Raw genomic sequence first — 26319 nt, forward strand, 5'->3', positions numbered from 1 at the left:
TTAAATCTTCTCTTTTAGCAGGCTGCCTCTGATATAGCGCTGGTAGAGGAAAGTGGACACTGTCCCACTGCTATCTGGTGGGAAGAAGACCAGGTTTTCCTCTTGACCTCTGTGGACACCGAGAAGCATGGTCTCTCATTACTGCTGGGTAAAGGTAGGAGATCAGACTCCTTACCAGGCCTCCAAGTTGGCTGGGAGCCGAAGGGGCACCTTGATATTGTTCCACTTGGCCTTTGATAATGGTGGTGGGACCACAGTTTTTTCCAAGGTGTTTCCCTAGAGTACAGTAGTTATCGTCTAAACATTTACTATCTTGTTAGGTTGTCCCTTTCCTGCTCCTTTGTAGAGAGAATAGACTTTGGGAGGACATTTTTTGTCGGTGCCCACTAGCACTTCCTGGTTGTCAGCTTCTCCACCATCCACCATAAACAGGAAAAAGAAAACCCTGGAAATTTACCCCTGTGTCATTCCTTGGGTCATGAGGTCCTTAGACAGTCTGCCTTTTCTCTAAAGTTCAAGTCTTCTTATATTTCTTTTATATATAATGTTCAGTGGTTTTAACTCTATTTAGTGGGAACAATAGGGAGAAGTGTGTCTACTCCATTTTGTCCTGGAACTAGAAACAGTGAATAGGTTTTAGTTGAATGGATTGGTGAATCTCTGCCTTCTTTGCTATTTCCCAATGTTCGTAGAATGAGAAAAAGCATACTAGAATACATACTAGCTTGGAAGAAGCAGAGGGTCATGTTTATAGACATGGTAAGGAAGTTGATAGAAAGTCCCTTTTTTCATCCAGAGATAAGAAGGTCACATGCTATTTTTTTGTTTGTTTCTCTCTTTAAACCATCACGCTGCAAAAGCAAAACAACAACAACAAAAAAAGGATCACAGCAGCTGGATCTATGTTGAGAAGTCCTATATCATTATAGTTCCTGATTCCCTGTATGTAATTGGCATAGTACACAAACAGCACAGGCACTTGTGCTAGTCACTAGGGATACAGCAGTAAGCATAACTTGGTATTTGACATGTGGTGTGGTCTTCATTTATCATAATGGATACTCAATGGGCTTTTTCAATCTGGAAACTTCTTTCTTTAGTTCTAGAAACTTTCTTATTTTATTTATTTCATAATTGATTTCCCTCTATTTTCTCTGTTTTCTTTTTTGGAACTTCTATTTGTGGGATATTGAACGTACTCTTTTGATTTTCTATTTCTTACCCTTTTAATTCTCTTTGGTTTTCAAATCTTTTCTTATCGTCTCTCTCATATTTTATAACTTTGTGTCTTTTGAAATATTTTTCTCAATTTTATTTTCAGATGTTTCATTAATTTTTCATTTCTGCTCTCTTACTTTTAATTTCTAAGATTTATTTCCTTATACTATCTTATACAAAGATAGTGTTACACTATCTTTGTCTGGTTTGGGTATCAGATTATAATAGTTTCATGAAATGATGTGAGTAGTTTTTCTTTCTTTCTTGTTCTCTGAGTCTGTGCAAGATGGCCATTATCTGTTCTTTGAATGTTTGTAGAATGCTCAAGTAAAATGTTCAAGGACTAATTTTTACTTTGTGAAGAGATTTAAAATTATTGATTTTATTTCTTTAATAAATGTAGGATTACTTAAGTTATCTATATCTTCTGGAGTTATTTTCTTTTTTTCCTTTAAATTTGTTCTTGTTATCTATGTTTTCAAATTTACTTGTTATTGATATTCACTGTTAACCTGCCAATCTATTTTGCATTAGCAATTACATTCACTTAGTTATTTTAAACATCGTTAATTAAGTCTTTTTTTTTCTCTTCTCAGTTTAGTCAGAGGTTTGTTGATTCGTTAGTGTTTTGAAAGAGTCAACTTTTGCTTTGATAATATTCTCTTTTTTATTTAATTAACTTAAGCTTGTACAGTTACTACGTCTTGCTTTCCACTTTACATATTTTATGTTTTTCTATTACCATGTTCCTAGGTTATGTGCTTAGCTAGTTAACTTTTCAGTCTTTCTATTTTAGAAAAGCATTTAAGTTTCTAAATTTCCCTTTAAGTTTTGCTGTGACTATCTCACACAAGTTTCATTATCTTGTCATTATAAGTATTTAACATTTTTCCTTATAATGTTTTTGACTAAAGTTATTTAGGAGAATGTTTTTAAATTTCAAAACCAAAAGAGGTTTGTGTTCTTAGTTTGTGACATAATTATATTTTATTCAGATAACTGTTTTATATAAATTCTGATTCCTTGAAATTTGTTGAGATTTATTTTATGGTCTTCCACATGGCCAATTTTCATATGTATTCTGTGTATATTTGAAAACAATGTAAATTTTCCAAAATTTATATGTATTGTTCTATAGATGTCCATTAGATCAAGATTGTTAATGATATTGCTCAAGTTCATATTTTTACTGGTTCTTTTGTCTATCTGGTCTCCCACTTACAGAGAAAGATATATTAAAATTTCTCATTGGGCTGATAGGTTTGTTAATTTAATAGTTACTACACCTTGCTAATAAATTTAATTTTTAAAAAAAATTATGTAGTAACTCTTTGTCTTTAATATTGTTTTGTGCCTCAACGTTGATTTTATCTGATGTTGACTTAGCTTTTATTTAATATTTTCATGATAATGTTCTTCCATTCTTTTACTTTGAACCTTTTTGTGTCCCTAATTTTTATTTTTTAAAAACGTTTATTTATTTATTTTGAGAGAGAAAGTGCATGCAAGTAGGGGAGAGACAGAGAGAGAAGATCCCAAGCAGGCTCTGATGCAGAGCTTGATCTCACAAACCATGAGATCATGACCTGAGCCAAAGTCAAGAGTCGGATGCTTAACTGACTGAGCCACCCAGGTGCTCCTGAGTCCCTAACTTTTAGTTGGGTGTCTTGTAAATAGCATATAGGTGGATTTGTTTCTTTATCCAGTCTGACAGTCTTTGACTTTTAATTAAAGAATTTATGCATTTACCTTTATTGTGATTACTGGTATATTTGAATTTATTTTGCCACTTATATTGGGTTTTCTCTTTACCTGTTTATATGTCCTTTCTTTTTTATCATGTTATTTTGGATTTAGTTTTTTTTTCCTCATTTAATTTTCCCTTAAATAATTGGAAATTATATCTCTATTTTTATTTTTAAATGATTCCCTAGAAATTATAGAATGGATTTTAATTTAGCAAGTCTAAATTTCATTCATTCATCTATTCCTTTCTCACATGATATAAACAACCTAAAATGCTTTAATTTGGATTAACCTTTCCCAACTTAAGAGTATTTACTATAATTATCCAATACTTTACTTCTTCTAGTCATTAACCTCTCAAATTTCAATGTTGTTTTAGATTTACCCACTTATTTAACATTTTCTTGTCTCAGCATTTCTTCTTGCATCTCAGACTTCCCTGGGGCTCATTATTCTTTCTTGTGTACATCTCCTAGAAATTCCTTTTGAAAAGGTCTTTCAATTTTTATTTTCTGAAAATGTCTTGATTTTATTCTTGTTATTGATGGACAATTTCTATGGTAATATCATTCTTGATGGTTATTTCCTTTCTGCTTAAAAAATTCCATTATGTTCAGATTTTTCACTGTACCTGTTTGGAAATCAGATGTCAATCTAACTTGTTCCTTTGCCAGCTGCTTTTAAGATTTTCTTTCTTTTTCTTTCTTTTTCAGTTTCTTTTATTCTTTTTCCTTCCTTTTCCTCCATCTCTCTCTCTTCTCTTTCCTTTCCTTTCTTTCCTTTCCCTTCCCTTCCTTCCTTCCTTCCTTCCTTCCTTCTTTGATGCTCTGTAGTATAATTACAATGTAAATATAAGTTTATTTTTATATAAGAAATATAAGAAACTTTTATTTCTTTTTATTCATTTTGCATGGGATTCATTGATTCACCTGAGGTTTTCTGTCTTTTGTAAATTCATAAAAATTCTTAGTCAACATCTCTTTGAGTACTGCCTTCTTCTACATTTTCTCTATTATTTATTTCTTGTACTTTGATTCAATAATGTTAGATATCTTAATTATAGTCTCCATGTCTTCTTTATTGAATATACATGTCCATTTTAATTTTTTTCTTTAAAGTTTAATAGCCTAAAAATTTCAGATTTATGTTAGTCTTATAAGTAAATGTATTCAAATATTTTTGATTAAGAGCATTTTAATCACAAACCAGCATATGTTACTGCAAATCCAGTTAAAATCTTGCACAATGGAACCAACGGCAGCAATAGTTGGGCTCTTACCCTAAATGTATTTGGTGCACACTTCTTGAACTTTCTCAGCATCTGCAGCATTGAGTCCAGATTTTCTTTTGGTATACCTTTGCATTGGGTCCAACTTCAAGCTCAGGGATGGGAATTCTTCCATTATAGCATAACATTTACCTACCAATATCTTTACAAATTGGACTTGAACATTAGATTTGCAACAACATGTTTGTTTTTAGAATAATTTTGGCTTGTGCAATTTTACTTTCAGCGATATGTATACACAGTCACATCTAATTCTTTTTGAACAATACGTAACATGTCTGTAACAATGGCTGATTCACAACTCACATAGATGCCCCACAATCCTATATCTGTGTAGGAAGTATGGAAAGACTGGAAGCTATGGCAGAATTTGCCATGACAGATGAACTTGGCTGGCTGGCCAGAGAAATTTATTCCTTCTCTGCAATGGCAATTCTTAGTTGCCAATCAGCGTATTTACAACTATGAAAGAGATTGTATCTGGATGTGCCCAACCAACAGCTTCAGAAACAGCTCTTGCAAGATGTGCCAAAGCCAATCTTATTGTTCCTCATTCAATTCTTACTTCCTATGAATTTGCAAGTAGGCAGACTTTGTATTTCTCCTTTGTGTGTAGACAAAAAGTCACCAAAATGAGACTTTGCTAACTCAAGCTGTTCATCATAGGAAAATCCTCCAGTTACAGCAAGGACTATTCTTGGCCCTTTATAATATGTGGTTACATAGTTCACTAAGTCTTTATGATTTTTAGGTTTGATATTTTCCATTGGTCCCCAAATTGCCCATCCAAGTGCAGTATTTTGATAAGTTGTGACATGTAGATAATAAAAAAACCAAGTTCTTATAAATTTGCTTTCACGTCCTTCCATACTTACATTCAATCTCTGTTTCTCTGAATGTACTTTTTTTTTTATTATATCAACAAGAATGTCTAAGGCTCTTGGCAAATCTTTTTTTTTTTTTTAATTTTTTTTTCCAACATTTATTTATTTTTGGGACAGAGAGAGACAGAGCATGAACAGGCGAGGGGCAGAGAGAGAGGGAGACACAGAATCGGAAACAGGCTCCAGGCTCTGAGCCATCAGCTCAGAGCCTGACGCGGGGCTCGAACTCACGGATGGCGAGATCGTGACCTGGCTGAAGTCGGACGCTTAACCGACTGCGCCACCCAGGCGCCCCTCTTGGCAAATCTTTAAATAATTTTTTGGCAAAGATGTGGTCTACTTTCTGGAGGTATAGGTATTGAAATGAACACCCATGTTTTCATTTGAAGTTCCAGATCTAATTTAGGTCTCTTTTGGGTGCCCTTTAAATCCGTATGTTCTAGAGAATAATATATTCCATTATTCATCTTATTTTCATTTAAGTTTCCAAGATCAATCAGTCAGAACCCAGCTGTAGATGTCAAGAACCTAGAGCCTTCAGAGGGAAGTGAGTCCATTTCCAAACATGTTATTCATGTGTTGGAAACATCTAAAACAACTTGTGTAGTGGCCTGTGTATTTCACAATCTGTTCTTTTCAAATTATAATGACTGCCCAATGGCACCTCTGATCAGGAGCTTCTCAGTGAAACACCAGAGCCATGGGCAACAGCAGTGTTCAGATGTCCACTGTTACCCTCCCCTCTCCATGGTTTAACTTCCAGTTAATTTTTTTTTTCAATTTTGCTTTCCCTCTTCTGCTCATTGAGTAACTCTCCAATTCTTTCTTCCAGTTCATTAATTCTCTCTTCCATTGTATCTAATGCTATATTTGTCTACTGAGTTTTTCATTTCATTTATTATGTGTTTTTTTTTTTCATGTGGAAGTTCTATTTGGTTCTTTTATCAAAGCTATCTGATCATATTTCATAGTTTTCATACCTTGTTATACTTCAAATATTATTTTTAAAAAATAAGTGTATCAAACTTATTTATTTTCTATTTCTTAATTGATAATTCCAGCATCAGTCATTTTTTGTAGCTATATCCTGTCGTTCGTTATTTCTACTTATTCTCATTTAAATGACTTGTTTCCTCTTGTATTTTATATTTTTATATTTCAACGCATTTATAATTACCTGGGGAAAATACTTGAGGCTTCAGTTTAAGGTGTGTGTATATACCTGGGAAAGCATTAGTAATCTTGAATTACTTTAAATTAAATTTTAAGTTAGGTATTTGGGGACCACATATGTAGTGTGAATTCTAGATTCTCATTCTAAACCCTCATGAGAACCATTTGTGAATAGGAATTTTAGACTCTACACAGAATCAAGATTGAGACGAAAATACTTCTTTACTATTTTCCTTTGTGGGAAAGACTTTCTTCTTTTGGTTTACCCTTGCATTAAAAATGTCACCTTCTGGGTCCTGGCCTATTTAGGGATTTTTTTTCCTCTCTTCACCCTGTTGAGAGCCTAGGGATTGCATCTTTACTCCTGCTTGGTTTATATTAAAATAAAGACTCTAGGCCACCAGGAATAAGTAAATGTCTTCAGGGTCCCATTGCTTCCAGTGGTTACCTCTGAAAACTTGTGCTTTCTTGTATTTTTAGCTTCGATGATTTCCATTATTTTTCCTGACAGCTCATTTAAGCATTTTACATTTTTTATCCAGCATTTTTAGGCATTGTAAACCAGGGGGATTCTTCATGATATTTATTCCCTAATACTGTGGGAAGTGGAAGTTTGGACAGTATTCTTAAATACTCTAATTCACAAAGTTTCTATTACAAAGTAAGCTGAATTGAGGAATTGATAAAGTTCTTCTCCTGCCTCAATAAAAAATCTTCTGAACACATCAGACACAAATACCTTAGCTTTTGGGGCCAAGTTATCATTGTACCTTATTATAGCAAGGTTGCTACTGTCCCAGTGCAACCCTGGACAACTTGTGCCATAGAAGACAGACTAAATATAGAGAGAATGATAGGGAACAGTGTCTGGTTCGTGGATAAGCACCCAGCCTAAGTTACTTATTTGGAGCTTCAAAAACCTAATGAAGTGGGTAGCACTGCTTTCATTTATAAATAGGAAAACTAAATCTCAATGATGTTAAGTAACTCATCAGAAGGACACAGAAGGAGCTTGGAACGTTCTGAAAGATCATCCAGGAATATCTTCTTAGAGCAGGCCTTCAGGGGATCCTGTAAGTCAAGAATTTACTCATTGATCAATACATCCATCCACCCATTTGTGAATTCGTTCAGTAAGCCTTTCCTGAGAATTTTCCTTGGGCACGACACTGTGCTAGGTACTGACATACAAAAATGAATAAGACGAAAAGCTTACGTTCTCATATGGGAAGACATATAAATAATTATAATATATTGCGGTGAGTTAATTGATAGGGATTACGAGAACATTGGGAGGGGCATCACCACTGAGAGCAGCTCATGTAGAGCTTTGGGGTAGGAAAAGGGAAAGTGGTTGCTGGTTGAAATGGGTGGTAAGATAGAGGTAGGAACATCAATAACAAGTAAAGGTGGAACAGTCTTTTAGGAGCTGGCTGCTAATTTTTCTCTAAAAAAGGGAGGGAAATAATAACTTAAAACTACTGCCTTTGAAAAAGATTTATTCTTTTTTGAAAAAAAATTTTTAATGTTTATTTATTTTTGACAGAGAGAGAGAGAGACAGAGCATGAGTGGGGGAGGGGCAGAGGGAGAGGGAGACACAGAATCCAAAGCAGGCTCCAGGCTCTGAGGTGTCAGCACAGAGCCCGACGCGGGGCTCGAACCCATAGACCGTGAGATCATGACCTGAAGTCGAACGCTCAACCAACTGAGCCACCCAGGCACCCCGAAAAAGATTTATTCTTTACAGTTACCAGTACAAAAGCTGTTGCAGTTCAAGTTTAGCCACTTACTAGATGGAACAAATCAGTAATGGTTTGGTTATCCACTTGTGATCTTTTCTGGAATTGAAACATCACACCGAGGAAAGACTTGTCTGGTACAACTGCTTATAATTGCACTTTCCTCTTGATTGTTCAAGCCCTTCTATCAGGAGTTCTAATCCAATTTTCTCATACCCCATCTCCCTACTGGCCAACAAAGTTTCCATGCTGGGTCTTGCAAAATTAAGCTATAAGCTTTTCTTCCACCAAAGGTTCAAATCTGAGCACGGATGTCAGAGTTAATCCAGTTACCCTGGCATTCTTAAACCCTTAGAAAAGTAGATTTGTCTTGCTGTCTTTTTAATGGTGTGGAGTTTTCCTCTACTCAGCAATTTTCTTCACTTTCTTCATTATACCTAATTGGGTTTATCTTTGTCTGAACCAACATGATGGACAGACCTTTTGGCAAGTGGACTGTGTTTATTTCTAGGGCTTAAAGTGTGGGTCATAGACATTGCTAGAGACTAAATATCCACTGGGAATCCTTATCCCACTCTAGTTGTTTGTTCTGAAAACAAAACTGTCATCAATGACCCTGGAAAACAGAACCTGGAGTTTTAAGGATGTTGTAGAAGTTACATGATATTACAGCTAAACCGAGTATGCCCAGTGGTGTTAATTGGGGTCAACTTCCAACACGCTTTTGAGGTCTGATTGCTACCACTACAGCCTAAGTCTCTTAAAGGCTGCATACTTATCAGTAGTCTAACCCAATCCCTGGTCTTTTAGATAAGTCACTTACCATTATAGTTGAACATAGAATTTGATATTGTGGTCTTCCCTCCCTAAACTTTTGCTGAATGATCGCTAATGAGAGCTTTATATCCATAATGCTTGGCAATACAGTTTGGACAGGACAGAAAGACATGTATCAAATCCTCACTCTAACACTTTTTAAAGATATGGCCTTGGGCAAATGACTCAACCTTCAATAACTTCTTCATGGGCAAAACTGGACAATAGTGTTCACCTCAAAGGTTTCTTGTGAGGACTAAGTGAAACGTATATAAAGCACCTAGCATGGGGCATGGCTTAGAGTAAGTGCTCAATAAGTAAAGTAAGGCATGTCATTCTGATTTCCTTACTAACAAGGGCATCATGTCTGAGGTTTTACCAAGAATAGGTTGTTAACTGATTGCCAAGAAGAGAGAGACTACATATTTAGGTTTAAGTTTTTATGGAGAGTAAGAATGACAAGTCCACCTGGAAGCTGGTAGACTGATTCCCTCCACTCACCTCTGCCCAGTCTTTGGCAAACACTATGCAATATCGCAAAAAATATCAAATAAAGGGGAAGACCTTCAGAAGGTGAGAGAAGTTGAAATTATGCCATTGTTTTGCAGCCCTGGTCCTGTCTGTTGCTGCAGCCCAGGTCCATCATCCCCCATTGTGAACAGGTCTCTGTCGCCTGTAGTGCCTCTTCGCTTCTCACTCCAGCATTCTTGAGATCGCTTTGTCTCGTGTGCCTGAAGTTGGGTCCTACACTCAAGGAGCTCTGCTGGGGGTGGTGCCGAAGAGTGACGATAAGAAGAGCCCAGCCACATTTGTGTGCCGATGCCTAGGAACAATGTGAGCCTAGGAACGACGGCCACGAGACAGCACCTCTGTCCTCAAATTGCTCACCACGGTTCACTACATGAGACAGACCAGCACACGGGCAGTGCCACACAGCTTTTATGTAAGATTCTAGGAGCCACAGCCTACCCTCTGGGGAGGCCAGAGATAGGAACGTCCATGCTCAGAGATAAAGGTGTGAATAAGGAGTCGACCAAAGGGGCTGACACGTGTGCCCATGTGTGCACGTGCCCCTGTGTGTTCAGTGGGATATAAAGCGGGGGTGGGAAGGTGAGGAAGAGACGAGAGAAGGAGCATTTGGAAAATGCTTCTGGTGTGGAGATACATGTTATGCAGTGGTACTCGGAGGTGAGAAGAGCAAGGGATGTTTGAGGAACTCTTTGCCCAAGTGCTTGGTGCCTCACCTCTCTGGTGGCTTGTGAGGGGGTTCTGTTGCCTATTGGAGATTCCCTGGTGACCTGCCCGGCAGCAGTGTGGAGGATCCCTCTTCTCTGAAGACCCACTGTGAGAGCTAAGTCCTTTTTTCACTTCATCTCCTTGGTATTTGTTTCTTCTCTTCTCTCCTCCATCCCCCTTTACTTCCCGAAATGTTTCTACTGCAGTTCTGTGCTATGTCGAGGAGTTTGCTGCCACGTGGGGCTCTAAGGAAACCGCAGATCAGGTCTGATCTCACCATTTGTGGGCTCGTGTGTTGGGCTCTGTGCCAACAGCTCAGAGCCTGGAGCCTGTTTCAGAAACTGTGTCTCCCTCTCTCTCTGCCCCTCCCCTGCTCGTGCTCGGTCTCTCTCTGTCTCAAAAATAAATAAACATTAAAAAAATAATGATATAAAAGAAGGGTTTTTTTAGGGTGCCTGGGGGGCTGACTGTTTAAGCGTCTGACTCTTTATTTCGGCTCAGGTCATGATCTCACAGTTTGCCAGTTCGAGCCCTGCCAAGCCTGCTTGGCATTCTTTCTCTCCCTCTCTCTCTGCCCTCTGCTACTTGTGGGTGCGCACGCTCTCTCTTCCCTCTCAAAATAAATAAATAAACATTTCTTTAAAGAAGGTTTTTCTTTAAGCTTCTGTGTTCAGAAAAGAAACCAGTGTTTTTTTTCCCCATATCCCAGTTCTGTCTCTCAACTTCTGACTAAAACTGTTTTACAGTGACCTGAATCCTGGCTAAGAAAAGCATCCATAATCCACCATTCACAGAAATATCTCTGCAACAATGTCAATCTCCCTCCTTATTTCATTTTCTCTTTCTCTTTCTCTTCCCAACCTCTCTCCCCTCTGTCTCCTTCTCTCTAGCTCTCCGTCTCTCTCCCCTTCTCTTCTCCCTCCCAACACATGCATAAGTTCGCTTTAACTGTCTCTCTCCTCAACTTTCAAAGCTTTTACAATGACCATTGTATGTCTTTCTAAAAGTGTAACCAATATGTATTGAGATTCTAATATGCTATGTACTATATATACATATGTATTCATATATATAAACTCATTTAATCCTTGAAAAAATCATAAGAAGTAAATGTGATTATGTCTACTTTTTTAATGAGAAAATTAAAGATCAGGGGTATAAAATAATTTGGCTAAGATCACCAGCTAGTATCTAGCTGAGAATTCATTCAAGTCTGATTCAAAAGCCCAAATCAAGTCTGACTCAACAAGAACACAATATTCTATTGTATTTTATAAATTATTTTTTTCTGATTATGAAATGTTTATGTAGAAAAACTCAAAGATACAGAAAAACAAAGATATACTACATCCTAACTTAGTATTAACATTTTATGGTTTGTGTTTGACTTTATCTTACACAGTCTTAAATATATATATTTACAAAATTAGACATATAAGTGTGTGTATATATTTTCCCAGCTTGAGATATATATAATAATACACACACGTATAATCTTGTGTAAGATTAGGATATATAATGTGATAACTTGATACACATATATATTGCAAAGTGATTACCAAAACAACGTAAGTTAGCACATCTATCACCTCACATAATTATCGTTTTTTGTACAAAAGTTTTGGTGAAAATATTTAAGTTCTACCTTCTTATTAAGTATACAAAGTCTGTTGTTAATATACTAGTCGTTAGACCCCCAGAACTTATTCATCTTATAACTGGAAGTTTGTACCCTATGACCAACGTCTTTCCATTTACCCCAATCCTCAGCTCCTGGCAGCTACCATTCTATTTTCTATTTCTTTTTTTTTTTTAAGTTTATCTATTCATTTTTTTTTTTTTTTTTTTTATTTTTGGGACAGAGAGAGACAGAGCATGAACGGGGGAGGGGCAGAGAGAGAGGGAGACAGAGAATCGGAAACAGGCTCCAGGCTCCGAGCCATCAGCCCAGAGCCCGACGCGGGGCTCGAACTCACGGACCGCGGACCGCGAGATCGTGACCTGGCTGAAGTCGGACGCTTAACCGACTGCGCCACCCAGGCGCCCCTTATCTATTCATTTTGAGAGAAGAGAGAAAGAGGGTGCACACATGAGCAGGGGAGGGGCAGAGAGAGAGGGAGAGAGAGAGAATCCCAAGCAGGCCCCAAGCTGCCAGCATGGAGCCGGACAGCGGGCTCAATCTCATGAAATTGTGAGTTTATGACCTGAACTGAAATCAAGAATTGGACCCTTAAGCGACTGGTGCCCCTCTACTTTCTGTTTGAGTTTGGCTTTTTAATTCCACATGTAAATGATATCATAAAATATTGTCTTTCTCTAACTTATTTTACTGAGCAGAATATGTATGTATAGATTATACACATATATACATAATTTCCTACAGATTAATTTCAAGCTAAATTTCACCTATTCACACTCTTATCTGAAGTATATAAAATCATCCCATTGAACCTCTTCTAACAATAACCTCTTAAGAAATGTTTGTCAGTTGTTTGTTGATAAACGATTACATCACTGTTTAGATTCGTAATTCTTGGATTCCTAGTAAACTGAATATTTTTCAAATGTTTATCGATCATTTATATTTCTTAATTTCCTTTTCTTTTAGAGCAGGGGTTGGCAAACTACAGTCCATGGGCCAAATCTTGTCCTCGGTCTGTTTTCGTAAGCAGAATTTTATTGGGACACAGCCACACCCCTTTCACATATGTATTGTCTGTGGCTGCTTTTGTGCCTTTTTGCAGAGTTGAGTAATTGTCACAGAAACAGTATGGTCTGAAAAACCTAAAGAAAAATTTCCATCTGGACCTTTACAAAAAAGTTTGTTCACCCCTGCTCTAGATAATAGACTCCTGTACTGTTAATCTCCTGTTCCCTTGATCTTGGATTTTCAATACTTTTCTCCTATGTCTTGAGTTGATTTTTTTCATGCTGCTCATCCTCAGTAAGACAAATGTCTCCAGACTATGTGTTTGCCTATTAGCAGGATGCAGGGATTTCCTTTGATTGTCCTTGCTGAACACCAGCCTTCTGGTTGAGTCCTTTCGCAGGTCTACAAAAAAGTGATTGTACATTTTAGGCCTAATTCCCAGTGTCCAGATGGTGCTCATATAACCTGGCTCTGGGATTCTAAGAGAAGATTTCCTATCTCCATCCACAGTTTGTTTCACTTATGTAAACCATTTATGAAATTTCTATTACTTCTGAAAGGCATTAGAATATAGTTTTTAGAATCACGGATTCTGGAATCATATTGTCTGGTGAAAGTATTAGGTCTACCACTTACTAACCGTGAATTTGGATAAATTGCTTTTACTTGTCAGTGTCCCATCATCTGTAAAAATCATGGGGATTGTGCTATTACCTTTCATATAAGGCTTGTAAGTAAAAGAGTGCTCAGTGGGATATCCATGGGCTCTTCAACATTTCCCAGCCTCCCTTGCTATTATTGGGGTCATGTGACTAGTTATGGCTAATGGCCTGGGAGTGGAAAGGTCACGTGTTATTTCAAGACTGCAGCAGGCGAGAGCTAGTTTGCCTTCTGCGTCCTTCTCCTTCTCTACCACAGTGCCCTTGAGTGGTATCTCTAGATGGAGGGATCCTGAATCCTTGAGTTCCCAGATGAAGGAGAGTCTCTGCTTACCCAAATCAAACTTTGAGGGAGCAAGAAATAAAGTTTGCTGTGCCAAAGATGGAGATTTTGGAGTTATTTATTTTATTTTTGCCACAACACAGCTTATGCTATTCTGACTAATGAAGGGTTGTTCTAAACACTAATTACTATATAAAAAGCACTTGAATGAATGTCTAGCATATTAAGTGCTATAAAATGTTTTCCTTCTTACCCCTCTTCTTTTTATTAAAAAGACCATAATTCTTATCATGGACTCTTTTGCTTTCCACTAACATCTTTATTCCTCTACTTACTGCTCTACTTATAAAGAACCACCTGCACAAGGATGCATTTAACATACACACACACACACACACACACACACACATTGAGTTGTCTTAGAGGTTAGTAGTCTACAAGTCCGTCTAGAATATGACTTAAAGTAAGTTTTAAGTAAGTCTTTTTTTCTTTTTTAATTTTTTTTTTAACATTCATTTATTTTTGAGACAGGGAGAGACAGCATGAACGGGGGAGGGTCAGAGAGAGAGGGAGACACAGAATCGGAAACAGGCTCCAGGCTCTGAGCTGTCATCACAGAGCCCGACGCGGGACTCGAACTCACGGACCGCGAGAACATGACCTGAGCCGAAGTCGGACGCTTAACCGACTGAGCCACCCAGGCGCCCCAAGTAAGTCTTAAATATGACTCTGTGTCTGTGTGTAAGAGAAAGGAATGTGAGTGTCTTGCTACCTTCTCTCAGGTTGCTAGGATTTCTCTGTTTCATGTGGGAATGCACAGGCAGACTACCATTTTGTTTTCCCAATACACTTCCATTCATCTTACGGTTAGTAGAAATTTCTCTCAGATGCTGCAGTAGGCTGTTTTTATCTCTCAGTGTTAATTATTTTCATCTTTTTCTGAGTCTTCATTGAGTCTTTATCAAACCATCAATCATGTTTCTGACCTCCACTGGTATTCTTTCACTCATGCCTCTTACACAGATTACATTCAGTCCATACATTCTTCATAAAGTTATTTTCATTCCAAAGCTGTTTGCTTTGATTACTCTTTCATTAGTTGGAACATGGAACACAGGAGAACAGATACGATTAAGAAAGTTGTTGAAGTTCAGTATTTTCTATCCCCTATATTGTTGCTCATTTCAAATAGCAAGCCATCCTTTGTTTCTTCTTGGACATATCAGGTATGCACAATCTAACTTTCTTGTTCTTGGAAAATGTGACCCTATTATTCACTGTCTACATCTGAACTCCAGCGTGTATCATCTCTCCATGCTGTTCTGGAGTCAGTAGATTTAAGGAAGTAGAAATGGGCCAACGATTTAATTCTGGGTGGAAAAATGAGCAGAGGGAAAATCATGAAAGTCTTTAAATGCCAAAGTAAGGACTTTGCATGAAGTAAGAAATCTAGAAACCTAGACGACAGTAAAGAGGAGGAAAATGAGGAGGCCCAGAACAAGGTGAGTAGAAATGTAGGTGTCGCCTCACCCATGAGCACTTGGTTTACCCATTCACCCCTCAGGGAATAGAGAGGAATGACAGGACAGTTGTGAGGAAGGTAGAACTGATAATACTTGGTATCTGGTTGGAAAAACCACTGGGCAATTCTAGGTTTCTGGCTTGAGTCACTCTGAGTGCTGCTGTTATTGATCCATCAAAATTCAGCCCACGAGAGGCAAAGAAGATCTTTGGGGAAGACAGTTTCTCTTTCCGATGTGTTGTGTTTGAGATGTCTCTAGGACATCCTGTTGGGATGTCTGAAAGGTGTTTGGAGCTCAGAGAAGGTAGTCAGAGGAGGGAGGAGTGGAGAAGTAGCTCAGAAACCTGCAGTGTAGGCAAGACAGCTGAGAGACAGCAGTGCTGCTGATGGAGCCCTGAGGCTGCTGGGACCTGAGGAATAGCAGTGGTATTACTAAAGGATAGCGTTAGTCTGCGGTGCCCATGACACCCTGGGGATTCCTGGAGATTCTAAAGGGGGAGAGAATCTTAATGGAGAAGAAGTAGATGTTCAGCTGAGGTTGATATGCCCTGATGTTCAGCTGATGGGGCTCTGGAGCCAGCAAAAGCTGACATATCAAAGTGATCTCATTAGTACCTACATGCGGAATGGCTTACCCCCGGAACATTCGTTCCCCCAGGGATCATCTTCCTATTCAGTAACAGAAAAGGCCTCATGTTCTCTTCAAAGCACTATGCTGGTCTTCTTCCTCTTTCATCCACACAGGCTATTGCCCCATATGGAGGCAGCATGTTATGAAAAAAACAGGGACTCTAGAAACGTTCAATTTAGATCTAAATTGTGGGGAGAAACTTACTAACTAGGTAAAACTGGTAAAACTGCTTCGCTTCTCTGAGCCTCCATTTCCTCAATAACCTCACATATTGTTGAGAAGATTAGAAGATAATATAAAAACATTTGACACAGCTGGCTTTCTTTCTTTATTTTAATTGACTGGTACTGTTATGATTTTGATGTCAGGTTGTCATCCAGGGACCTTTTTCCCCCCCACAAAAGAGCACCAATGTACCACCTTCTGGCAAAGTTTCCAGTGCTTTTCACTGGGGTCCAAGAACCTTACCTTCATTTTAATGAGTGTTGGTTTTAGCTTCTTTTCAGGTGTATATCTGACAGGCTCTGACTAATTAAACAGGATCCTCTTTCACTTTGATGAAGTTCCAGGAAAACATTTAACAAAACAGATGGATTCCTTCCCCCTTTTATGTGGACCTTGGAAACTGCATTCAAATCCTCTGATAGTTCAGTTTTGTCTGATGCAACTTCGTTTTTCTGAGCACCACGGACAGTGATCACTGCTGCCTCTGTTTCTCTTTCGGATCATGAAGGTCTTGTCTATCTCATTCATCTCTTTGAGACTTGCGATTTCAAATTCCTCTTTTATTTATCCCTGTGCTGATTGATTGAACTTTACATCCTCTCAATAGTTCTTGGTTTGGGGACTTCTGTGGATTCCTCTAATCTTTTGTAAATGGTATAGCCATTTTGTTGATAAAAGGTAGGGCTCTGTCCACCAAAACACTTGTGGTCATGGTTTGGTTGGCCTCGTTGAGAAAACCAGTCTTCTAAACGTTCTCAGATGAATTTCAGTGGTTCTCATATTCTCTATTCAGGTTCTTCAAGCTGGATTCTTAAATTATGTGGCTCCTTCCCTTTGTCATTGTTAGTCTAGGACCAAGGGCATTGAGTACACTTGGGAAGGCTGACTCACAATCCCTGACCTCGGACCTCAGAGATACGATAAAGGTGAAACTTAAGTATTGGAGGATTTCCAAAGCAATAGGGAAGAACCGTTATCTTTGGCCAGTCTTGTCGATTTTCCAGGAAAATGAGCCATTACCACAACCTGTCTCATTCATGCCACTGTTTGATAGCTCTCTGTCCCTTTCAAGAGTGAAATACTTAGTATTTTATATCCTAAAGTGACCTGTGTCAGACTATAGGGTACTTTGTTTTATCTTAACTACCTTTAGAAAAATGACTGAAGGTACTATCCTCCTGGGCATCTTTCCTTCCAAGTCCTACTGCTCTAAATTACTTTAAAATTAATAATCGGTGGAAAATTATTTTACAATTTCTGCAAACAGCACGATAGCCTACTGAAAGGCTTTTAACACAATCATGGCCTCCTTTTTTTTTTTTTTTTTTATCTCTGGAGTTGCCCCTCTGTTTTCTGAAGTTACTTTAAGGATCATTTTTCAGAAGGAAAACAACATGGCCTATAAACCACGTCCAAGCCTGTTTATCCAGAGCTGAGAGCGAGGACACTATTCAGTGTGAAAAAAGGAATTAATTTCATGGGTATTAAGCAGTAAGTTCCAGGATTCACCTTCTGGGACCAAGTATCTCAGGCCACTGTTGTACAAGAGGCTATTGACACAGTGCCGCCGGAGAAGACAAGAGGTTGGATTGAATACTGCTGGATTTGTTTCTTGAATAAATATTTAGAAAGATGCACCCTTCACTTTTCATCTTTTCACCTGTACACCTGATTAAACATCTATAAACGTGACTGCAGAGTTGAATGATCACCACAATGAGGACCAGATGCATTGTACCTCCTGGTGGAGAGAAGAGGGGTGGGAGAATAGCATGGGGGATGACAAGGAAAAGAAGACAAATGGGGCAGCTAGAGATGTGCCTCAGGAGAAGCCTGGGGAGATTATTCTGGAACCTCCTCAGTCTCTGAACTAGACCAGGCAGGTTCGGGGTAAGCCAAGAACTCATAAACACCACTGGTGAGTTAATCATTTATTTGAATACGGAAACTATGCACAGGCGGCAGGGTTAAAGGTTAACGGGCAGGGTTTCAAAAACAATTTCATTAAGTAGACAGTAGTGGACTACAACTAATATCTTGTGTTCCCACGTTAAAGCAAGAAATGGATTCAAACAAATGAATGCATCCTGGATTCAAAATTATAAAAAAGCTATCACTGAGAAATCGAGGAAAGCTGAAATCTTAAAATAGAAATAAAAGCACCATATAGTATGAAATCAGTTCAACTCAATGTCATACTTGCATCGTGACTGTACATGGTGTATGCATGGAAAAAAAAATCAATGAAATTGTTTATAGTACCAAGAATTCCCTACAATGCAATTAATTCACCTGTACCTTCAAACTGGAAAGAGCAGGAAAAAAATGACAGCTTCATTACTTACTGAAATTAAGGTATATGTTTTAAGGAACTGGAAGTAAATCCAGCTGTTACGTTTCACCCCAACCCCCAAAAATCAAGTGGACTGAAAATGGATTGCTAACCACCACAACCACCACAACAATAGCAAACACTCAGTAGAGACCCTATTCCAAGGTTTGTTTTTTTTTTTTTTTTACATATTTGTGCATTTAATCTTCAAGCTAATCTTCAAGCTTCAAGCTTCTCACATAACACTCCGTAAGATAGGTAATTATTATGCTCATTTTACAAAGAAAGAACGGAGGCACAGAGAGGTTCTTTTACTTGCCCAGGGTCATACAACCAGTTAGTGGCACGATCTGAATTTGAATCAAAGCACTTACGCTCTAGACTGCTGTGGACCCTTACTTCACTCCCTCACCACGGTACTGTGAAACGAGCTGAAGTGAGCTTAGGAAAAAAAAATACCGTAAAATTACTAGATAAGGAGCATTTCCTTCCATCTGGAGTATTCAAGGAAGACTATAAAGCAGGCACCATGTGAGTTGAATAAATGAGTTGGATGTCAGCAGGTAGAGAAGGAATGAGGTCATGAAGGATGGGGTGGGACTGCATGGATGGATGGAAAAGAAGGAGGGTGTTTCAGATGAGAGAAAAGGAGGAGAAACAATAGAGGAAGACAATTTGGGGAAATGGTGAATATACCAGTTTGGCTGCGAAGACAAATGTAGTGCTGACACAGGAGATAACCTTGGAAAAGCACAGCCGGTAGAGGGATGAATTTGATCCCTAAGGCAGTGGGGAAGCTATCGAGAACTTTTGAACTGGTAAATGACAGGAATAAAAAACCTTCCTGGCTTCCTCTAGATCAAGAATGGGCCTGGAGACTTGGAAACCAATCCTGCCCCCGAACGGAATTTAATTAAAAGTCAAGCCCAAATATACAGCACGGTTTCAAGGGTCTCAAATCTTCATGGTACAGTGATGTTATTTTATTTACTTTCCTTTTTCATGTAAAAGCATTGTGGTAGGTCCTAAGAAGATATTAATGATAAAAACAAACAAAAGTAGCTCTGTCCTCAGGGTACTAACAATCTAGTGGGAGAAGACATAATGCACAAGACAAAATAAGTAAAAATAATGTATGAATGTTAGATAGTGATAGATAGATAGATAGTGAGAGAAAGGGAGAAAAAAAAAAAAACCAAGAAGGGAAGGGGGACAAGAACAGTGAAGGTGTTGAATTTTGGACAGGGTTTCCAGAGCAGACCTCTCTAAGAAGATGACTTTTGTTTTTGGTTTTTAAATTTTTTTATGGTTTATTTTTTGAGAAGCAGAGAGACAGAGGGGGAGCAGGGGAGGGGCAGAGAGACAGGGTGACACAGAATCTGAAGCAGGCTCAGAGCCTGACGTGGGACTCAAACTCACGAATTGTGAGATCATGACCTGAACCCAAGTCAGATGCTTAACTTCCTGAGCCACCCAGATGCCCCAAAAGATGACTTTTGAGTAAAGACTTAAAGAGATTAAGGAGAAAGCTGTGTGGAAGAAGAGCTTTGTAGGAAGAGGGAAGTACAAGTGCAAAGGTGGTTGAGTGGCTTGAGTACAGGGTATAACAAGGGTGAGATTAACAACGATATAGTAAGCAAGATAACTTAGAGGCAGATAACGTAGGTAGACCTACACGTAATAAGAACTTAGGTTTTCCTCTGAGGACACTTTGTTTTTTAAGCAGAGGATTGACATTATCTGAAAAGGTTTCAAGGAGAAGAAAGTTATCAACTTGGTCCTGTTGCTACCGCAAGTCAGATAACTGAGAAACAAGCACTGGAGGTAGGAACACGGAGGCCATTGTGACCTTGAAGAGCAGCAAAGGTCAGAAGGAGAGAATGTAGCTGAGTGCGTTTGAGAGGCTGGACCAGTCCATTTTAGTAATTCCATTTTCTTGGCTTGACATCTTCTTAGGTGGGTACCTGGTGGAGAAAAGGTTCTTAAAAAAATAAATAAATAAAATGCTTTCATGGAGTTCTGCCTTTGCATGACTTTTATCATGTGTTCATTTGTGGATTCAAGGGTTTTCTTGCCAGTAAACTCATAAACTCATATCGATGGAGCCTGCCTTTGGGCAAAAGCATGGGAATGCAGAGAAATGGGAGATCTGACTCCAGGGGTCACTACAGTGACCTCTCCCCTCATGCTGGAATCATGCGTCACCGTGGCGTGCATATGGCTTAGGTTGCCTCACCTCCAACCAATAGTGGGCAGGTGACTTAGGCTTGGTCAATCAGAATGCTACATTTCCTCTGTCACCGTGATTGGTTCAAGGGCCAGCAGCCGCCATCATGCCAAAAGCTCCACCTTCTAGCTACTGAATCCAATAGTATGCTTGGCTTGGGGTGGACGGGGCATGGGGCGCAGAGGAGGGAGGGGCTAGAAAGGAGAGAAATCTTTAGCTCCCCCTAGCGGTCCCAAACTGTCAATGTGCATAAGACAGGAGGCTGTGTGCCTTCCGAGGGCAAATGGCAGGTTCCATCAGCAAGCGGGCAGTTGTGACTGTGGGGAGATCCCTGGCAGAAGGGCAAGTCACACAGGGAACCTCCCTTTCCGACTTGGCCCCCAACAGCTGACTCAGTACTTTATGGGAGCGACCTCAAGAGCTGCTTGGCTGTTTTGCATTATCAGCATCCATTACAAAGCCACATGATAAATGATGGCCTGTTTCCTCACTTCTGTTTTTGAGGGCACCACAAAAGTACATCACACTCAACGGTCATGCTGGCCCAGAGTTCCCCCTGCCCCTACCTTCCCACCCCCACAACGAGTAAGATTCCCTCCAGTGCATGATTGATCACAGGAATGGCAGGACTCCAGCTGAAGCTGGAGAGGGAGGAAGGATGGGCAGTGGGATTAAAGTAGATGGAAAAGTTAAAAGAGTGAAAATTTTTATTTTTGCAATGTGCCCCTCTGCTAACCATTATTTCAAAGCTTCCTGAATGGAAACGAATCAGGAAACAGCAGTGGGACTAATAAAACCTTACAGGGAACAGCTGGGGATAGCATCGGTGATCATTAATAATACCACTATTGTGTGGGGCCTTTGGTCATACATAAGCTTGACTAATATCCTTTTTTCCCCCAAAATGGCCTCAAGTTTATTTTTTTGCACAATAAAAGTGTAATTCAAAAAGTTAAGTGACTTACCCAAGATCACCACCACAGTGGATCAAGACAGAGCAAAAAGTTGAAATTATGTTCTTGTAATTTAGTTTCTTTACCCCTGCAAACTGGATGTGTTTAACTTTCCTGGTTGTGCCCTTGTGTTACCCCCCTCAGCCCCAGGGGGGATCCAGCTCATTTTCAGTGTCAGCTAACATGGCTAACAATGTTACTTTTGACAGAAAGCCAGAAAATGAATGTCCTAGAACAAATCCCCATTGCTTTCTCTGGTGATTGACCTCATTGACCTAGCCTGAATATTGCCTTACGCAAAAGCACTTCAGACCTAAAGACTTCTTTCTCTTTGATTTTCCATTCTTTCTCTTTGTCCTCCTGGTCCTCAATTTTTTAAAAAATTCACATTGATCTTAGCTTCTCTTTCTGATCATTTTCTCATTCATTCATCCATCAAATGAAGTCATAGGTAGCAATCCTTATTGAGCACTTACTATGGGCCAGGTGTTGTGTTAAATTCTGGAAGGACGGGGGCCCATTCTAGTTTAGGGACGAGGAAATCTTTCCCCAAGGAAGGGCTGACTCAGCTGGCACTTGAGTCATGAGTAGGCTTTAGCCAGGTGAAGACGGGGCTCAAAGAGTCTTCTGGGGTAGAAGGTACACATACCTGGAGACAGTAGAAAGCAGGGCCCCTCAGGGAAGTGTCAAGATATTCAGTTAGAAGAGGAGGACTCTGAAAGAGAAACTATAGAGTCATAAAGACTGTTAAGGATTGTGAACTTTCTTCCAAGAATGATGGATAGCTGGGAGAGTTTTAAATACACATAGTTCTAGTTCCATCTCTCTCTCCCTCTCTCTCTCATCCTTGAACTGGAATGGCTATGGGAGAAAATCAAATGCTTTTTGATAAATACCTGAGTTCCCAGGCCCTGGCCACTCTCATGCCTCTTTAACCATGGGTATGAATTCCCCCCCCCCCCCACCCCCAGGACCTCAGGTTACAGTAAATTAATCTGCCTTCATAGAAAGAGGAGGGGGCAGTCTTAAGAGCTACTGATCATCCGATGGCTAGATCTAGTTTCAAGAGTGGCCCTGAGCAGAAAATGATTAAGAGAACTCCAGGGACCAAGGCAATGCAGAGAAACGGATTAGGGAATAAGCACAGCCAGGAAGAAACAACTCAGTCCTCAAATTCTGTGATCCAAGGCCAAATTCCACGAGTGCTTCAGAAGACACCAAGCAGGACTTGTAACTGCATGAGGAATCAAAACCCTGAGACTGGGGCTCCTTGTCTCCTGCTTATTTGTTTTGGGTGTGCCCTTTAGATTCTAGTTCTTACTCTCCACTCAGGGAGTGGAATCTTGGAACAGGCTCATTTTTTTTTTTTAAACTTCTTACTCCTCCTTTTCACCCATGCACACCCCAGTTCCAAAGAACTGCCCCTGTTAAAACCATCTTCATTATTGTTCCTACTGCTTCAAAATCATCCTTTCTGCTGCCCATGGAGAATAACTGTCTTGTCTGAGGCCTCCCTGACAATAGAAGAGAGGGAATTCAAGTTTCAGGGTGACTAATCACAATGGTTCGGCCTCAGGACCTTTGCTTGGGCTGTTGTGTCAGCCTGGACCCTTCTTGAGAGATCTACCTAGCCACTTGCCTTTGTTTGTATATTACCTTCTTACCAAGGCCCACTTTACCTAATTTAAAAGCACCCGCCTGCCAATCCTTCTTGCCCTACCTCCCTTGTCCTTTTTTTGCTATACATCTGTCTTATAATATGCTATGTCATTTACTGATTTCCTATACTTATTGTTTATTGTCTGTTTTATCTAACTACAGCATAAGCTCACTGAGGGCACAGATATGCCCCAAGTGTGTAGAGCAGTGCCTGGCATGTAGGAGGTACTCATTAAATACTCACTGAGTGGAGGAATGCTATCTCGACCCGATGATTTTTTCCATTGCTTCTTTCACACCATGTTGGCCGTGGATGCAGATTTCAAGGGGAATGGTGTTATGCCCAGGTACCATCTGTACTCCAGGCTCCTCTGAATGATTCTCAACATTCAGTGAATTCTCTGTAGACACAGCAGTGAAACAAAGGATAAGGACTTGATCTCTGATAGGCATTGAGAACCAAGGAGAAAAAGTTTGATGCCAATAGCCAAATTTATAAACAAATGCTTTTAAAATGGGGAAGGGGGATTTCTGAACCCTGGAGAACTGTCCCTTGGTATGAATCCTCATGAAGTCAGGGGGTGGCAGGCCAGCAAACATTGACCACACTCCAATCAACAAGGTCAGTGAAGAATTTACAAGCAGGAAGTCATCTATTTTTAATATTGCAATTGCTTTCCTGTTTTCCTTTATTCGGTATGTTACCGCAGGAGCCCAGTTCCAAGAGTTTTGTTTGAATGCTTTCCTCTCCAATTTTTCTTTTTTAAATTTGGATGCAGCCTGATATTTCCCGAGAGCAAATGCTCTCCCATTATTTAAAGAAAACCAGGAGGCTGGGTCATCTGTCAGGCTGAACAATGCTAGACTGATGCAAAGGGTGAGGGTCACAAAGGTGGTGATCCTAAGTGGTCAGGCCGAAAGTGAGCTCTTCTGGGGAACAGTGTGAAAGGTTGCACACGAAGCAGGGAAGGGTGGGATGTGGACAGGGTGAGCCAGCCCAGAGAAGCAGGAGACTCCTTGCTGAGCTGGCAGGACTTGAAGTGAGTCCCCAGTTGTCCAGCTCCCGCCCAGCCTACCTCACCACACCCCGTGGTGCTGAAGGGAGACATTCCTTACACACCCAAAGCAGTCCAAGCCCCTCCTGGATGTATGTTTCTGGCCAATTATCTGTTATTCAGCTGACATTTTGTAGACTTTGTATTTTTCAAGCCCCCAAATTGCAACGTTTCACAATTGTTTGATTGTAACTCAGCAATCGACCTTTGTTTGCTTTATCCTTTGGTTAGCCCTTCGCAGAGCCATGATTGGGGAACAGAAGCAAAAGCAGTCAAGAGATTTCCTGAACACAGATTCTTCACTATAATTCATTTAATGGTGAGCTACATCTTGGCCCTGATAATGCAATTCCCTGGGTCCCCAAATCCTGAGGCTTGTCCTCCCCTCTGTGTGGATGAAGGGCTTGGGGTCGGATTGATGGACTCTTGGTCCTTCCTGGCATCTACTCCCTGGTCTTCAGCAGGCCTCCCGGGCCCTGGGCTAGGCAGCATCTCAGCGCTGCCACATCGATCCCAAGAAAGGCACTTCCGTCTCTGAGAAGCAGCCCTGGACTTCCTGCTCTGACCTTGCAGATGTTTCCGTAACTTCTCCTAGAAATCTTGATGGTCCGGTGTCCCTGTGAGTCCTAGATTCTTGCCCCAACCTCTTTCTATGTCCCTTGTTTGGTGTCTCTGAGTCATATTCAGATGTCCAGATTGGGTTCCTTTTTGCCGATAGCTGGCTCTACCTAATTTTTCTGCTGGTGACTTCAGCAGACTTAAAAAAGAAATGGTTTCATAGAACTGAAGGACTTTAAACTCACTCATCTGTCACAAAGAGAAGGATCAACATTGCAACTCAAATAGGAATGACCCAGAATTTTTCACATTCAGAATGATTGCAGACATTAACCCACTGATCCCAATGGAGCTGAGCAATGAGCAATGCTAACCCCATATTAGAAAAGCGAACCTGTCAAGGTTGAATCACTTCTTGTTGCTCGGGTCAGTGCAGAAGCCCAGCAAAGACCCATTAGTACCACCTTCAGAACAGGAGTCCCATTCTGTGAAAACAAAGCATTCCACCTGATAAGAGTCAAGTGTCAATAGACACTCAGTGCTATTACCGCAAGCATCTACATACTTTGAAAAACTTGTGTTATTTGAGCTAGAATTGGCTTATTAATAACCCGTACCTTGTCCAAGAAACAGTATAGGAAAGATACACAATAAAATACAAGTTTAAAATTGAATAGCAGGGCCAGAGAAATGTAAATTAGAACAAGTTCAAAACGAAGATGAGAGAACTAAAAAGATCTTACAGAGTTACGACAATTGAGCAATACATTTGCTTCGGTGTCCTGATGGCCAAAGCAAAGAAGGAAAGATGGTCATTTGCAAAGATATTATTATCCACTAGGAAAAAATGCTCTTTCCTCAAGAAGCAAAGCATTTTGCTTTTAGTTCTGAAGATGTTTCATGGGAGGCTTCAGAAAATGAAGTACAACTTTCATAAAGTTATCGATTTAGGATGTATCCATGAAATGAAACCTTGGGTAGCTGTAGAATCTCTCAGACTAGTTTACCGTGGTGTTGATCTATTTTAGGGGATCCATTGCCCGTGTTCAGGCAGAGCTGAGGTTTACACATTTTGTTAAATGTATCTAAAGGTGTCATGTGTGCAACATGCTCTGGGAATATAAGATTTAAAAGAGAGAGCGAGAGGGGCGCCTGGGTGGCTCAGTCGGTTGGGTGGCCAACTTCGGCTCAGGTCATGATCTCGCGGTCCATGAGTTCGAGCCCCGCGTCAGGCTCTGTGCTGACAGCTCAGAGCCTGGAGCCTGTTTCAGATTCTGTGTCTCCCTCTCTCTGACCCTCCCCCGTTCATGCTTTGTCTCTCTCTGTCCCAAAAATAAATAAACGTTAAAAAAATTAAAAAAAAAATAAAAAAAAAATAAAAGAGAGAGAGAGAGAGATGTGGTCTTTGACCCCTGCATCCATAGCCCAGTGAGGGGGGGCACATAAACACATGAATAATTCTCA

General features: G+C 39.9%; 1 pseudogene; it reads right to left on the minus strand.

Annotated features, from left to right (window-relative positions):
- Positions 1-26319, minus strand: part of LOC125164892 (mitochondrial-processing peptidase subunit beta-like) — a 75113-nt pseudogene continuing 48794 nt past the window's right edge.

The sequence above is a fragment of the Prionailurus viverrinus genome, chromosome B1, assembly GCF_022837055.1.
Source record: "Prionailurus viverrinus isolate Anna chromosome B1, UM_Priviv_1.0, whole genome shotgun sequence".
Classification (NCBI taxonomy): Eukaryota; Metazoa; Chordata; class Mammalia; order Carnivora; family Felidae; genus Prionailurus; species Prionailurus viverrinus.